Consider the following 16,403-nt stretch of genomic DNA (forward strand, 5'->3'; position numbering starts at 1 on the left):
CTGTTGAAAAGCACGTCGTATATACTTCTGTTTTGGCGTCATGTGCTGATGGTAATTCGGCAGATCTGTTTCCGTTTTGATCATATCTATATGTACAAAGCCGACGGCGACTTTCGCTTTCTATAGTTAATTCATATTTAGATTTGCTATTCTCATCTGGAAGTAACTTTGGTTGCTGTTGGATTGATCGGAAATGAGCATCTCAAATGATAGCGTGTATTAGGCTGAAACCAATTGACACCTTGCAAGCAGTCTCAAAATAGATATCTGCATAAAGGTATGTCTAAGATTGTTAAAATATGACATCCTGCAGTAAACGTATAAACAAGGCATTGACTACAAGGACCTGGGTTACCATCACACTCTAGTTATCTGTATAATACTCATAATTAATATATGCTTCCCGATAAATTTACAAGTAAATATAGTTTTACTGTTTTAACTTTTAGCGTTTAAACGCCTATGCTTGTTTCGATGATGTCTTTGGATAATCCATTCGGGCAAATATACTTCTCAAAAACAGTGCAAAGCGATAAAATTTTATCCCGTAAACCAATATATATGTATATATTTTGTATACTTTTTCACAGGCTTTAAGAATGTATTTTTATTGTGGTGTAGTAAAAGCTTGAAAGTAAATCAATCATGCTTAACAAAACACACGATCGGCTTGTCCCCAATTTTCGCTTTAGATTTTGAATTTCTATCGAACATAAATATGAATGAGTATATTTGTTTTTAATATTTATGCGAAAAGCTACAGAAACAAGCTCAGTAGCAAAAAGTTTAAAGATAAACCCGGTTTAATGGCACTGTGTAAATCGAAGAACATAAAATTTAAACCGATGAAAACGGTTGCCTGTTTTGATACAAATGCGTGTTGTCCCATCTTAAAGGTGAAAGTAATTTTGTTGTTGTTGTTGTTTTATTTGGGGGGGGGGCAGCTCGAAACTACGACCAATGAAAAGTCGCCTGTCATGTATAAAAGGACTTGACCACTTAGATAGAACGTGAGAATCATCCAATAATGTATACTTTTAAATGAAGAGCAAAATGATACATACATATTGGTGATAATTAATAAAGATTACATTCCGTGATGATGAAAACATATTTATAGCTATGACCATTTTTTTTCAATATTGTTTTACATTCACTTTCATCAACATTTTACATAGATTTTGACTGTTCTGGACATAAATGGCGGAAAAAGTCAACTCTCTAAACTATTTTACTATCCTTTCCCTTCAGTACTGTCATATTTGTCTAGCCATATACTAAATGTGCGACATGTAATAAAGGTGTTCTCAACCAATTTATTGCTTGTCAGAGAACCAAAAGGTTCACTATGTCCTTCCCGTTCGTTACTTGCACTTGTCAAAGCTGAGCATTTAACCGATCCTCAGATTAAGACGATCTAAAAATGGATTGGGGGCCATCTGCCATATGTTAACAACAACACTCCCATTACAAAGCTTTAATACACTATGTAAAATGATGCACCCAAAGGATATTTGAAAAAAGAAATACACAGCCGGTTTGTTTTGTATTGCATTTCTTAATTTATTGATGCGATTTAAAACAGTATTCGAGGTGTTAGCACACATTGCAAAAACACACTTTCACCAACAGGATTCTGGAATAATACGATTGGTCAACTTCCTATTTTAATTAAAATGTAAGCTCTGTTGATTTCGTGTACAAAATTAATGTTTTTGACAAGTAAAAAGCAACATAATAGAGACTACTGTGTTTCTCTTTCTGGAGATATTTGAGTGAAGAGATTTTTTTTAAATATCTTGATATCTGATTAAAAGGGTTTGGTATGTTTCTTAAAAAGAATATGTTTGCTGTAAGCAACCCATTATTTTAAAATTCAAACACGTATAAATATTGGTATTATGTCATATTTGGAACACTATCTCCTGGCTGTGATACTTTCACCAACGTCTGATACCAACGTGTACGAGAGTGTAGGTATGAGTGGAATACTGCCATACTATATCATCTTCGAAAAAAATAACACAAAAATGTTTTCAAAACATTTATCAGACATTGTTTAAACGCCGTGTAGTAAAATCATGTATTAATCTTGAGATTTGAGAATTATTGAATGTGATGTGATGTGAGAAGATGTGACGCCTAAATATCCATCCTCATATTTGTACATGTGGAAATTACGAGTTTTCTATCAAAGTATCAGAGAAGTTCCTATGCTAGAAAATCGTTCCCTATTGATCAATCTACGACAAAAATCATTAACCAGTATTGGCCCATATTTCCGAGATATTTTTTTTCCAAGAGGTTTTCACATAATTCATTAGACAATAGCCTGTCTTCACTTTCAAAATATTAACTTTTATTGAGCAACTGATTTTAATGACAATTGGTGCCTGGTTATTTTTGTTACATTGTCCGAACACATTTATCTGATCCTGATCTTTATGCATAAGTCTCTTTTGTTGACATGCCTTTGTGCAATTATGCTTCAACGTTTTGAAAATCACCCTGTAATGTACTATTTATTGTAGCTTAGTTGTACCACGATATTGTAACCTAATACCCAGAAAAAGGGTTTAAATCCATACCCGATTTTTTCATTATTAACTCGTGTTATACACAATAGCTATCATGTGTTGTGTGAGCAAACAAAACAGTAAATGATATTCTTTGCAAGACTTAATAGAAGTTAATAATGTGTTTAAGTGTAAGATCGTAATACAATACACCGAGCGGGCACCAAAAGCTACATTTTCAGAGTTGGGTAGCCACGAGTTAAATATTGACTTCCGGTGTTAACAAGGTAAAATATATTGCGATCTTTCACTGAAGCGAACTGTTTTCTTTTATTGTATACCTTAAAATGATTATATCTGAAATTAAATTGTGTTGATTTCTATGAAAAGCGCGCCAAATTGTATACGAACGTTATGTCATTTCGGAAATTACGTCATTTTATTTGTGTTCAAGCTTTGTGAAGGCTGAGGTTTGATTTAAAGTTAAGAGCTTGTTTCAAAAATAATTAGGTTGGCAAATTACTATAAGAACATAATTTGGAAACACCATGCAACCAGCATATTCGGCGAAATCCATATACCACAGCATAAAATGGAATCAATTGTAATAATAGTTGATGTAAACAATCTCTTCAATTTAATGAGATACCTAATGATGTATTTTACCTATAGACTTATACACCAACCCAATAACGAGTGTTATTCCACCACTTACCAATGTTGCTCTCATCATGCCACTTTACAACGTTTGGACACGGTGGAAGCATGATACAATTATAACATTTGAAAAAAATGTAAGTCTTTGTAACGTTCACAAGAGGCCAACTATATCCTGTAATTTCCTTTATTCGGGAAATGAGTTTCTATAAGGATATTTTAAGGCCTCGGAATCACCATACATTGCTTTGTAGTTTTGACTCCAGTATTATTTAATTACGTAATGGTTTCTTTTATCAAATTATTTTCCCAGCAATCACATCTTTTACTCAAAACAAGTATCGAACGATAATGACAATGATTTCATTGCAGTGCAAACACATTTCTATTTCTAAGAAGATTTTAAGCTTACTAATTACGTATATTTGCATATCTATCAAGAGTTTCTGGCCGTGCCTATGCTTATACACACATTCCATTATCAGCAATGATTACTGATATATACCCAAGAACATACACGCACGCACGCACGCACGCACGCACGCACGCACGCACGCACGCACGCACGCAAGCACGCACGCACACACACACACATACACACACACACACATACACACACACAAACATATAATATTAGTTTTGAAACTCTCTGTAGTTCCTGCTCAACCACCATCCCTGATTGACAATGAGAATACCATGAAATGCTTTAGGTTGGCGAATATTTGTTATATAAAACGCATATTTGAGTTTGTTATGAATAACAAAAATGTTGTAACACATGAGCATTCGGGACTATGAGTTGGTTATGAGACTTCGATACTTCTTTTTAAGATTGATATTCTATCTAAATTTTTATATTCATTCTGAGCACTTTGTCACAATTGTTCAAATAATCACAGATAATTCTCAAAAATGCAAAATCTCTTTTGTGGACTGCCAACAAAGCACATTTATATTATACATTTACACCTCAACTTCCATTTCTTAAATTAACTGCTTTTCGGCAATTGCGTTTATCAATCGATGAACGCAACATCTTCGGATATGTTCGGGTCGCAAATCATCGCATAACAATATACATGAATACTATTGATCTTGTTATTGTTTTTATTGTGTCAGCAGGACCCGAAAAATATAAATCCACATTTAAGAAAGTGTTAATTTATTATATTTTAAATGTATTGTGCCATAAGTGTTTCAATTTTACGTTTAAAAGTGATTTCGAGTGGTTTATCTTTTCCCGCGTTATTGTACCGTCATTTGAAAAAAATGTTTCCGGTTACAGTCGGGTCGTTTTATTTACAAAATGGGTAATAAAGGATTACTGAAATGTTTTCTTAACTGAAATGAAATATTTTTTTTAAACAATTCTTGAATGAAATAATGAACTATTGGTGTAAATATAGGTAAAGAATTGCGGGGTTGATGTCATTATCGGGGATATGACCGCAATTGGGCTGGTCAAAGTATGTGGAGTCCGAAGGACTCCACGCGTACGTTGACCAGCCCAACTGCGTTCATACCCCGATGATGACATCAACGCCGCAATTCATTTCTTAAATAAATCTACCTTTTTGAATGTTCATGTCATTTGCCCTTGTTATGGTCGAATAAAACATTCTCAATGATACATTCATCTTTTACGTATACACTAGGAAATCCCTGTTTTATTACATTTGCTTACAGAAGTACATGGAAATGTTCTGCTTGAAGACAAAGTATGTGTCAAAATTAAGAATTTTATTTGAGGACTTATGCTCCATTGCTTCAAAATCACGACGTTTAAGTTTACTTATAAATGTGTTTTCTTCTTTGTAGTATTAATTATTTACGCACATGTGTTTAATGGTAAAATATACAACCATGCATTTACATAATAGATATGCCCAAATAAATCAGACCAAAGTGATATTACTAAAAGTTTAGACCTAGTTTTCCTGGTATGCATTTGATTACAAAAATCGCAAGTGTTTGTTAAAATTAACATATGCATATTAGGAACAAAACAATCGTCAGAAACCCATGGTCGATTCATTCCGATACTCCCCATTTAATGGAATATAAAGGAATTTAATTCTGATAGCATAAACAATACATTTTACGAGTAGCCAAGCTATGCATGTATGTGTTTAACTTTATTTGTTTTGTTTTCGAAAAAGGATTTGTCATATTAACATAACAATTTGAAACTCATTGGGAAAACTCCTTTGATCCTTGATGTATGGAGGTATCGCGTGACACTTTACACTTAAGTGAGCTGTTTTAGAACAGTCTTTAATTAAGAACATGAAATGTCAAACGTTATCAACTGTGTTTTAACTCTTATGGTATCAATATTCTATACGGAGAACATGGGAATATCAACCATTAGCGTTGAAACAAGACGTAGCAAAAATGCATATACAGGTTGGAGAATGGTTAGAAGAAATTCACTCACAAATTTACATTTGTAAGGAAGAGTTTAAAAGTTATTGTAAAAATCTTACTGTTATGAATTCTTTATTGAATATAATCCTTCCACCAAGGATGTATTTTGTACTGCCAAAGTATCTTTCTTTTATAATGTTTCTCGATCGCAGTTTGACTAGTTAAAGTCCCCAGTAGACTTGTGTTCTGGTGAAGGCGGTAATTTCATCACTTATCGGTTAAGCTATGTTGATGAGTGGTACACCTGTTTCTTTCACCCGTTATGGTTGACAATAACTTTCTGGGGTAAATTTTAAATTCCATTATCTGTATGGTATCGGTAATTTATATAATATAATATAATATAATATCATGTAACACTATATATATATATATATATATATATATATATATATATATATATGCACTGATCGAATCAGTGTGTTTTAATAAATGCATATTACAAACCATTCTGAAAAAGGAATGTTCATAATGACGTCAATAAACGCCTGTAACTGAACGTCAAAGTTTGAAGTTCTGCGATCGCTTTAATGCATTGTTTTCATTTTCTTCACACCGTCATTTTAGTCGTTCATAACGCCCAAAGTTAAAGGCTATGACCTTGATACTCTTGTGCTTAAGTAACCAGCGATTTGTGTAATATTTCTATTCCTGAAATTGATATGGATTTAATAAAAAGGCTTGGAAATTCAGATTCATTTTGTTTTAAACAAATATGATTGTTTTCTGTATTTAACTTTTTTTGATACTTTAATTTTTTAATACGTAATCACATCATTCCATTAATGTCAAATGACCTAATTAGGGTCGTTGTTTGTTTTAGCATCGTGGCTTTTTTATAATTACGGCCAGTAGTATTGTGACATTTTAGATATGGCTGATTGCTTTTTACGAGATAAATGGTCAAGGTGATGTTGCAAATCGGCGGACACGCAAATTGAATACGGCTGTAAAAAGTTTTAATACTATGAATGCGATAAGGAACATATGCCACCTGCCTTAATAAATCTACGTGTTCGGTAGAATAACATAGATATGCCCAAATAAGTAATACCAAAGGGGACGATCCAGGGCTTGACGCACTCGGGCTGTAAACCATTTTGCGGGCCTTTGCAGATGGTAACGACCTCAAAAATGTGTATTAAGCCTATAATATAAATATAATTGCGTTCACTGTTTTATGTCTCGTGTTTCCTTGCTTCGTCTCAGTGCTATCTAGCTCTACACTGTGACAAAAAGTAAATGACATTGTTGTTCTGTTCCATATAATTGTGAAGTTGTTGTTTAGCAATGGGCTGTGCATTTCTCTTGATTCCCTAAAAACAATTATATTAAGTGTTCTTTAACATACCAGTGTTACTCTTTTGTGCGATTTACCCAATGTATCAGCCTTTCCATATGCCATCGAGGGATGTCATACGTCGTAATGTTCCTGAGTGAATGTTCTCATTTACTTGCTTTTCCACATACAGTTTAAAAAAAAAAACCTGTTGTAACAAATTAAAATATGTCAATTAAAACGAACATGAAAGAAGTTTGTAATAAAACGTCAGACAAGCAAACAAAAGGAGCAAAAATCTACATTTAAATTGCTACCGTCTATAAAGCCATATTTTCATTTGCATTTAGTGTATTTATTTAATATATTTAACACCTCTCTGCGGTCAAATGAAATAAATATATAACATGTCATAAAATGATAACACTTCTAGGAATGCACTTTTATTATCATAGTATTTTTAGAAACAAGTTTTTTAAATAAATTTAGCGAATGAGTCAGCCGAAGGTTGTTTTTCCAAATAAATCTAAATATCCCTAAAAATATTTTAATTTAGTCGAAATTGAATTTCGAATGTCCTAGGTTGTATAAATTCATATCGTTCAGGCTTAATAAATCTCAATTACAAACAGCACTTGGGGAGAAACTTTTAAAGTCTATTGCTGGAAAAGCGTTCCACAAATTAGTGTTGTGGCAACATTTTCAGTCTTTGAGAGTAAACAGGTTATAACATTTATAACACAGCTTTGTCTGCTAGTCTCTCGAGATTTCACGTAAGAGGTAAAACGTTCCCTCTAGTTATGGTAAATTATCATATCATTTTTTTTATTTCAGAATATATTCATCATTAAATCCTTCTTGAAAAAAAAATGTTTAACAGTGCAGACAATAACAGTGTGTGGAACAGTGCAATAAATGCCAGTGAAAGTTACAGTGTAGTCAATGACAGAGTATGTAACATTTCAGTCAACAACAGTGTGCGCTACGATGCTGTCAATGACAGTGTTTGTTACATTGCAGTCAATGACAGTGTATGCTACAGTGCAGTCAATGACTGTGTATGTTACATTGCAGTCAATGACGGTGTTTGTTACATTGCAGACAATGAAAGTGTATGTTACATTGCAGTCAATGAGAAGGTATGTTACATTGTAGTCAATGACAGTGTTTATTACATTGCAGTCAATGACAGTGTATGTTACATTGCAGTCAATGATAGTGTATTTCACATTGCAGTCAATTACGGTATATGTTACATTGCAGACAATGACAGTGTGTGTTACATTGTAGTCAATGACAGTGGATGTTACACTGTAGTCAATGACAGTGTATGTTACATTGCAGACAATGAAAGTGTATGTCACATTGCAGTCAATGACAGTGTATGTTACATGGTAGACAATGACAGTGTATATTACATCGTAGTCAATGACAGTGTATGGTACATTGCAGTCAATGACAGTGTATGTTACATTGCAAACAATGAAAGTGTATGTTACATTGCAGACTATGAAAGTGTATGTCACATTGAAGTCAATGACAGTGTATGTTACATGGTAGTCAATGACAGTGTATGTTAGATTGAAGTCAATGTCAGTGTATGCTACAGTGCAGTCAATGACAGTGTATGTTACATTGCAGTCAAATACAGTGTATGCTACAGTGCAGTCAATGACAGTGTATGTTACATTGCAGTCAATGACAGTGTATGCTACAGTGCAGTCAATGACAGTGTATGTTAAATTGCAGACAATGAAACTGTATGGTACATTGCAGACAATGAAAGTGTATGTCACATTGCAGTTAATGACAGTGTATGTTACATGGTAGTCAATGACCGTGTATGTTACATTGCAGTCAATGACAGTGTATGTTAAATTGCAGACAATGACAGTGTATGTTACATCGTAGTCAATGCAAGTGTATGTTACATTGCAGTAAATGACAGTGTATGTTACATTGCAGACAATGAAAGTGTATGTTACATTGCAGACAATGAAAGTGTATGTCACATTGAAGTCAATGACAGTGTATGTTACATTGTAGTCAATGACAGTGTATGTTACATTGCAGTCAATGACAGTGTATAATACATTGCATATAATGAAAGTGTTTGTTACATTGCAGACAATGAAAGTGTATGTCACATTGCAGTCAATGACAGTGTATGTTACATGGTAGTCAATGACCGTGTATGTTACATTGCAGTCAATGACAGTGTATGTTACATTGCAGATAATGACAGTGTGTGTTACATGGTAGTCAATGACAGTGTATGTTACATTGCAGTCAATGACAGTGGTTGTTACTTTGCAGACAATGAAAGTGTATGTCACATTGCAGACAATGAAAGTGTATGTTTCATTGCAGACAATGAAAGTGTATGTCACATTGCAGTCAATGACAGTGTATGTTACATGGTAGGTAATGACAGTGTATGTTATATTGCAGTCAATGGCCGTGTATGCTACATTTCAGCTAATGACATTGTGTGTTACATGGTAGTCAATGAAAGTGTATGTTACATTGCAGTCAACGACAGTGTATCTAAGAGTGCATTCGATGACAGTGTATGTAACAGTACAGTCAATGACAGTATTTGTACGAGTGCAGTCAATAACAGTGTATGTAACAAACAGTGCAGTCAATGACAGTATATGTAACAGTGCAATCAATAACAGTGGTTGTTACATTGCAGTCGATAACAGTGAATGTAACATTACAGTCAATAACAGTGATTGTTAGAGTGCAGTCAATGAAAGTGTATGTTACATTGTAGTCAATTTCAGTGTGTATTACATTGCAGTCAATGACAGTGTATGTTACATTGCAGACAATGAAAGTATATGTTACATTGAAATTATTGACAGTGTATGTTACATGGTAGTCAATGACCGTGTATGTTACATTGCAGTCAATGACAGTGTATGTTACATTGAAGTCAATGACAGTGTATGTTACATTGCAGATAATGAAAGTGTATGTTTCATTGCAGACAATGGAAGTGTATGTCACATTGCATGCAATGACAGTGTATGTTACATGGTAGTCAATGACAGTGCATGTTACATTGGAGTCAATGACAGTGTATGTTACATGGTAGTCAATGACAGTGTATGTTACATTGGAGTCAATGACAGTGTATGTTACATTGCAGATAATGACAGTGTGTGTTACATGGTTGTCAATGACAGTGTATGTCACATTGCAGTCAATGACAGTGGTTGTTACTTTGCAGACAATGAAAGTGTATGTCACATTGCAGTCAATGACAGTGTATGTTACATGGTAGTTAATGACAGTGTATGTTACATTGCAGTCAATGACCGTGTATGTTACATTGCAGCTAATGACTGTGTGTTACATGGTAGTCAATGACAGTGTATGTTTCATTGCAGTCAATGACAGTAGTTGTTACATTGCAGTCAACGACTGTATATCTAAGAGTGCATTCGATGACAGTGTATGTAACAATACAGTCAAATGACAGTATTTGTACGAGTGCAGTCAATAACAGTGTATGTAACAGTGCAGTCAATGACAGTATATGTAACAGTGCAATCAATAACAGTGGTTGTTACATTGCAGTCAATAACAGTGAATGTAACATTACAGTCAATAACAGTGATTGTTAGAGTGAAGTCAATGACAGTGTTTGTTACATTGTAGTCAATGACAGTGTGTATTACATTGCAGTCAATGATAGTGTATGTTACATTGAAGACAATGAACGTGTATGTTACATTGCAGACAATGACAGTGTATGTTACATTGCAGTCAATGACAGTATTTGTAAGAGTGCAGTCTATAACAGTGTATGTAACAGTGCAGTCAATGACAGTATATGTAACAGTGCAACCAATAACAGTGGTTGTTACATTGCAGTCAATGACAGTGTATGTTACATTGCAGTCAATGACAGTGTATGTTACATTGCAGTCAATGACGGTGTATGTTACATTGCAGTCAATGACAGTGTATGTTACATTGCAGTCAATGACGGTGTATGTTACATTGCAGTCAATAACATTGTATATTACATTGAAGTCAGTGGCGATGTATTTTACATCCAGTCAATGACGATGTATGTTACATTGCAGACAATGAAAGTGTATTTCACATTGCAGTCAATGAAAGTGTATATTACATTGCAGTCAATGAAAGTGTATGATACATTGCAGTCAATGACAGTGTATGTTACATTGCAGTCAATGACAGTGTATGTTACATTGCAGACAATGAAAGTGCATATTACATTGCAGTTATTAACAGTGTATGTTATATTGTAGCCAATGACAGTGTATGTTACATTGCAATCAATGACGGTGTTTGGCACATCGTGGTCAATAACGGTGTATGTTACATTGCAGACAATGACAGTGCGAGTATTTGTACGAGTGCAGTCAATAACAGTGTATGTAACAGTGCAGTCAAAGACAGTGTATGTTACATTGCAGTCAATAACGGTGTATGTTGCATTGCAGTCAATGACAGTGTATGTTACATTGCACTCAATGACAGTGTATGTTACATTGCAGTCAATGAAAGTGTATATTACATATGATACATTGCAGTCAATGACAGTGTATGTTACATTGCAGTCAATGACAGTGTATGTTACATTGCAGACAATGAAAGTGCATATTACATTGCAGTTATTAACAGTGTATGTTATATTGTAGCCAATGACAGTGTATGTTACATTGCAATCAATGACGGTGTTTGGCACATTGTGGTCAATAACGGTGTATGTTACATTGCAGACAATGACAATGCAAGTATTTGTACGAGTGCAGTCAATAACAGTGTATGTAACAGTGCAGTCAATGACAGTGTATGTTACATTGCAGTCAATAACGGTGTATGTTACATTGCAGACAATGACAGTGTATGTAACATTGCAGTCAATTAAAGTGTATGTTACATTGCAGACAATGACAGAGTGTGTTGCATTGCAGACAATGACAGTGTATGTTATATTGCAGTCAATGGCAGTGTATGTTACACTGCAGACAATGAAAGTGTATGTGACATTGCAGTCAATTACAGTGGTTGTTACATTGCAGTCAATGAAAGTGGTTGTTACATTGTAGTCAATGAAAGTGTATGTTACAGTGCATTCAATGACAGTGTATGTTACATTGCAGTCAATGACAGTGTATTTTTCATGGTAGTCAATGACAATATATGTAACAGTGCAATCAATAACAGTGTATGTAACAGTGCAGTCAATGATAGTATATGTAACAGTGCAATCAATAACAGTGGTTGTTACATTGCAGTCAATAACAGTGAATGTAACATAACAGTCAATAACAGTGATTGTTAGGGTGCAGTCAATGACAGTGTATGTTACATTGTAGTCAATGACAGTGTGTATTACATTGCAGTCAATGACAGTGTATGTTACATTGAAGACAATGAAAGTGTATGTTACATTGCAGACAATGACAGTATTTGTAAGAGTGCAGTCTATAACAGTGTATGTAACAGTACAGTCAATGACAGTTTATGTAACATTGCAACCAATAGCAGTGGTTGTTACATTGCAGTCAATGACAGTGTATGTTACATTGCAGTCAATGACGGTGTATGTTACATTGCAGTCAATAACAGTGTATGCTACATTGTAGTCAGTAACGAGGAATGTTACATCCAGTCAATGACGATGTATGTTACATTGCAGACAATGAAAGTGTATATTACATTGCAGTCAATGACAGTGTATATTACATTGCAGTCAATGACAGTGTATGTTACATTGTAGTCAATGACAGTGTATTTTACATTGCAGTCGATGACGGTGTATGTTACATTCAAGTCAATGACAGTGTATGTTACATTGCAGTCATTGACGGTGTATGTTACATTGCAGACAATGAAAGTGTTTGTTACATTGCAGTCAACGACAGTGTATGTTGCATTGCAGTCAATGACAGTGTATGTTACATTGCAGTCAATGACGGTGTATGTTACATTGCAGTCAATGACAGTGTATGTTACATTGCAGTCAATGACAGTGTATGTTACTTTGCAGTCAATGACGGTGTATGTTACATTGCAGTCAAGGACAGTGTATGTTACATTGCAGACAATGACAGTGTATGTTACATCGTACTCAATGACAGTGTATGTTACATTGCAGTCAATGACAGTGTATGTTACACTGCAGACAATGAAAGTGTATGTGACATTGCAGTCAATGACAGTGGTTGTTACATTGCAGTCAATGACAGTGGATGTTACATTGCAGTCAATAACGGTGTATGTTACATTGCAGACAATGACAGTGTATGTTACATTGCAGTCAATTAAAGTGTATGTTACATTGCAGACAATGACAGTGTGTGTTGCATTGCAGACAATGACAGTGTATGTTACATTGCAGTCAATGAAAGTGTATGTTACACTGCAGACAATGAAAGTGTATGTGACATTGCAGTCAATGACAGTGGTTGTTCCATTGCAGTCAATGAAAGTGGTTGTTACATTGCAGTCAATGAAAGTGTATGTTACAGTGCATTCATTGACAGTGTATGTTACATTGCAGTCAATGACAGTGTATGTTTCATGGTAGTCAATGACAGTGTATGTTACATTGCAGTCAATTACAGTGTATGTTACAGTGCAGATAATGACAGTGTGTGTTACTTTGCAGATAATGACAGTGTGTGTTACATGGTAGTCAATGACAGTGTATGTTTCATTGCAGTCAATGACAGTTGTTGTTACATTGCAGCCAATGATAGTGTATGTTACATTGCAGACAATGAAAGTGTATATTACATTGCAGTCAATGACAGTGTATGTTACATTGTAGCCAATGACAGTGGATGTTATACTGTAGTCAATGACAGTGTATGTTACATTGCAGACAATGAAAGTGTATTTCACATTGCAGTCAATGACGGTGTATGTTACATTGCAGTAAATTACGGTGTATGTTACAGTGTAGTCAATGATAGTATGTGTATGTTATATTGCAGTCAATAGAAGTTTGTGAAGGTAACAGTGCAATAAATAGACACTCGTTGTCGCTGTTACGAAAAAAAACCCCAAATATATAAGGTACTGGTTGTTCATAAAAACACTTTATTGCATAACATGGAATCATCACAAATGTTCACCAATGTCATTATTACTTTCAGGTTCTTCCGCAGCACGAACTGGATTGTATAGGTGGTTCAACTCGAGTTCAATACGTCATCCTGTGTTATGCGCATGTTTAACGCCAAGTGTTAAGTCGTGTTCCCGTGAACTTCCATGTTACATTGACAGTTCAAAAGTGGTGACCCGCATATTGATTGATAATCTATGTTGATGGGTATGGGGTCTGTTTGTGGTATTTGTACGCAAGCCGTTGTAAAATGTGCATAATACTGTTTAAGTAGTTTTGTTAAAGAAACAAATATATCGAATGGTTAAGACTGCCATTTCCTTAAATGTCACGTATAATTACAATGGAAAGGAAATGGGAACCGTACACAAGGAAATCTAATATAATACAATATGATTCATTGTTTTAAGGTATTAGTCCCGAACAGAGATGGCACAGAACCAATTACCCTCAGGGATAATGTACCTAAAGAGATGAAGTCAATTTTCTCGGTAATCCTTTTCAAAAAAAGATTCAGGCAAGTGTCAAGCAATTTATTTGTAGAATCGGGGAAGAGCAATCTTTTGATCACTTAATTTTGGTATCGTTTGGTTTTTGTCTTCTACTTTTTGTGATTCGAATAACCTCTTTGATATTCGAAAGGCTCAAAGGCATATCTCAGCGAAACATTATTAACCAGTGCCTGTCGTAAACGAAGGAACTGACGTTTTTTTTTTTTTTTTTTGTTGTTGTTTTTTTTGAGTTCTGTGACTTGACAGGCAGGCGAAGCATTTGTATTATACATTTGGCGGAGCTTTATTTTCTTAGCAGAGTATATGCGCATGGTTTTCACGGAATTAACGACGGACGGAATATTTGCACTAAATAGTGACTTTCATGATTTATGACACTTCAAGTTGTATAAATACATGCGTATTTCATTTATTATTAGAGTTCTCAATTTGGATTATAACATGTATGTGGATTATAACGTTTTAGAATATTGCCTTAAAATTAGAAATTTATGAAAATGATAAAATTAAAATGATTGTGGCTGGGCGTGTGATTGATTTATTCGTCATTAACCAATAAAACATTAAATTAAAAGTTCAAATGTAGTGATAAAAATTTGTTCAGTCTAGTTATTATATTACCTTAAGGGGCGTAGCTTGGCCTATGGAAAAGTATAGGCCCACTTGATAGGGGGGTTTGGGGGACCTCCCCCGGGATATATTTTTACTCCAGATCGAATATGGTGCGTTTTAGCGTATATCTGGAGCCTTTTTAGTCATCGAAATTTGCTTTATATAGCACTTCACTAAACTTTATTGTTGTCTTGCTCATGATATACAATAACAGAACTGAAATTCAAAATTGATTTGAAAAATTATGTTTAGTTAACCTGTAGTGTTTGCTTGAATGTTAATTAAGCTGTCAACCCTTTCCTTTTAGTAACTATTGCAGATTTGGACGTTTTGTATTTTTCATTTTTGGAAAGAAAATGTAGGCCCGGGCCTACCGTGCCTATTGGAGCTACGCCGATGACCTTGTTTTATCGACAAATGAAAAATAAAATCGACACAGTGCCTGTATTCAATAAAATAGTTTTATCTTGAACAGATGTTAGGCTTTAATTAACGTCAAGAGTTTTTGTAAGATTGAGTGTTGACACAATACATTAAATATACTAATACAATCTCACCAATAGTCAAATTTAAAAAGCTTGTGTATTGTTTTACCTACACAGTTAATGTTTTACGGAATTTTCATTAAGTTCCGTGAGCATAGGTTGATTAGCAATGGTATAATCGTGCACAACTCATGTTTTATAAAATGATGTCCAGGGTGAACTAAATGCACAAATTAAAATGTGCTAGTTTTTTTTATTATTTTGTTCGCTGTTTGCAATTGTTGATTTATGAGTTTAACATCAAAACATAGTTTTCTCACAATGCATGTAGTAAATACAAATCAACTTCCAAAGTTGTAATGAATTTATAACTTAACGTGTGACATACGCCTATCTCTTTCTCAAAAGTAACTGCATTTATTCCCAACTGTAGGTAACTTAATATTAATTGACATTCCAAATATGTTTACAATGTTATGTTATAAAACAACTCAGTCAACGGTCCAAATTTACAACAAGATTTAAAGTTTACTTGTAAACATTATTAATTCCTTCTTGGTAACTGTAACCTAAAATATTCCTCATGTTTCAAAAATCTTAAAATAATACCCTTATTTGTAAGGAAAATCTCTAGCATATTGTGGGGTAATAAGTGATTTTAACAGGAAAGATCATACTTGAGGGAACTGTGTGACTTATGAAAAATCATTAGTGTTTAAAATACAGTACCATGTATACGAATAACAAACTCGCAATAACCAGGCCTCTTGGTAAGCAACTCACTATATTATAGAACGA

Source organism: Mya arenaria, chromosome 1 (assembly GCF_026914265.1).
Source record: "Mya arenaria isolate MELC-2E11 chromosome 1, ASM2691426v1".
In the NCBI taxonomy this organism is placed as follows: Eukaryota; Metazoa; Mollusca; class Bivalvia; order Myida; family Myidae; genus Mya; species Mya arenaria.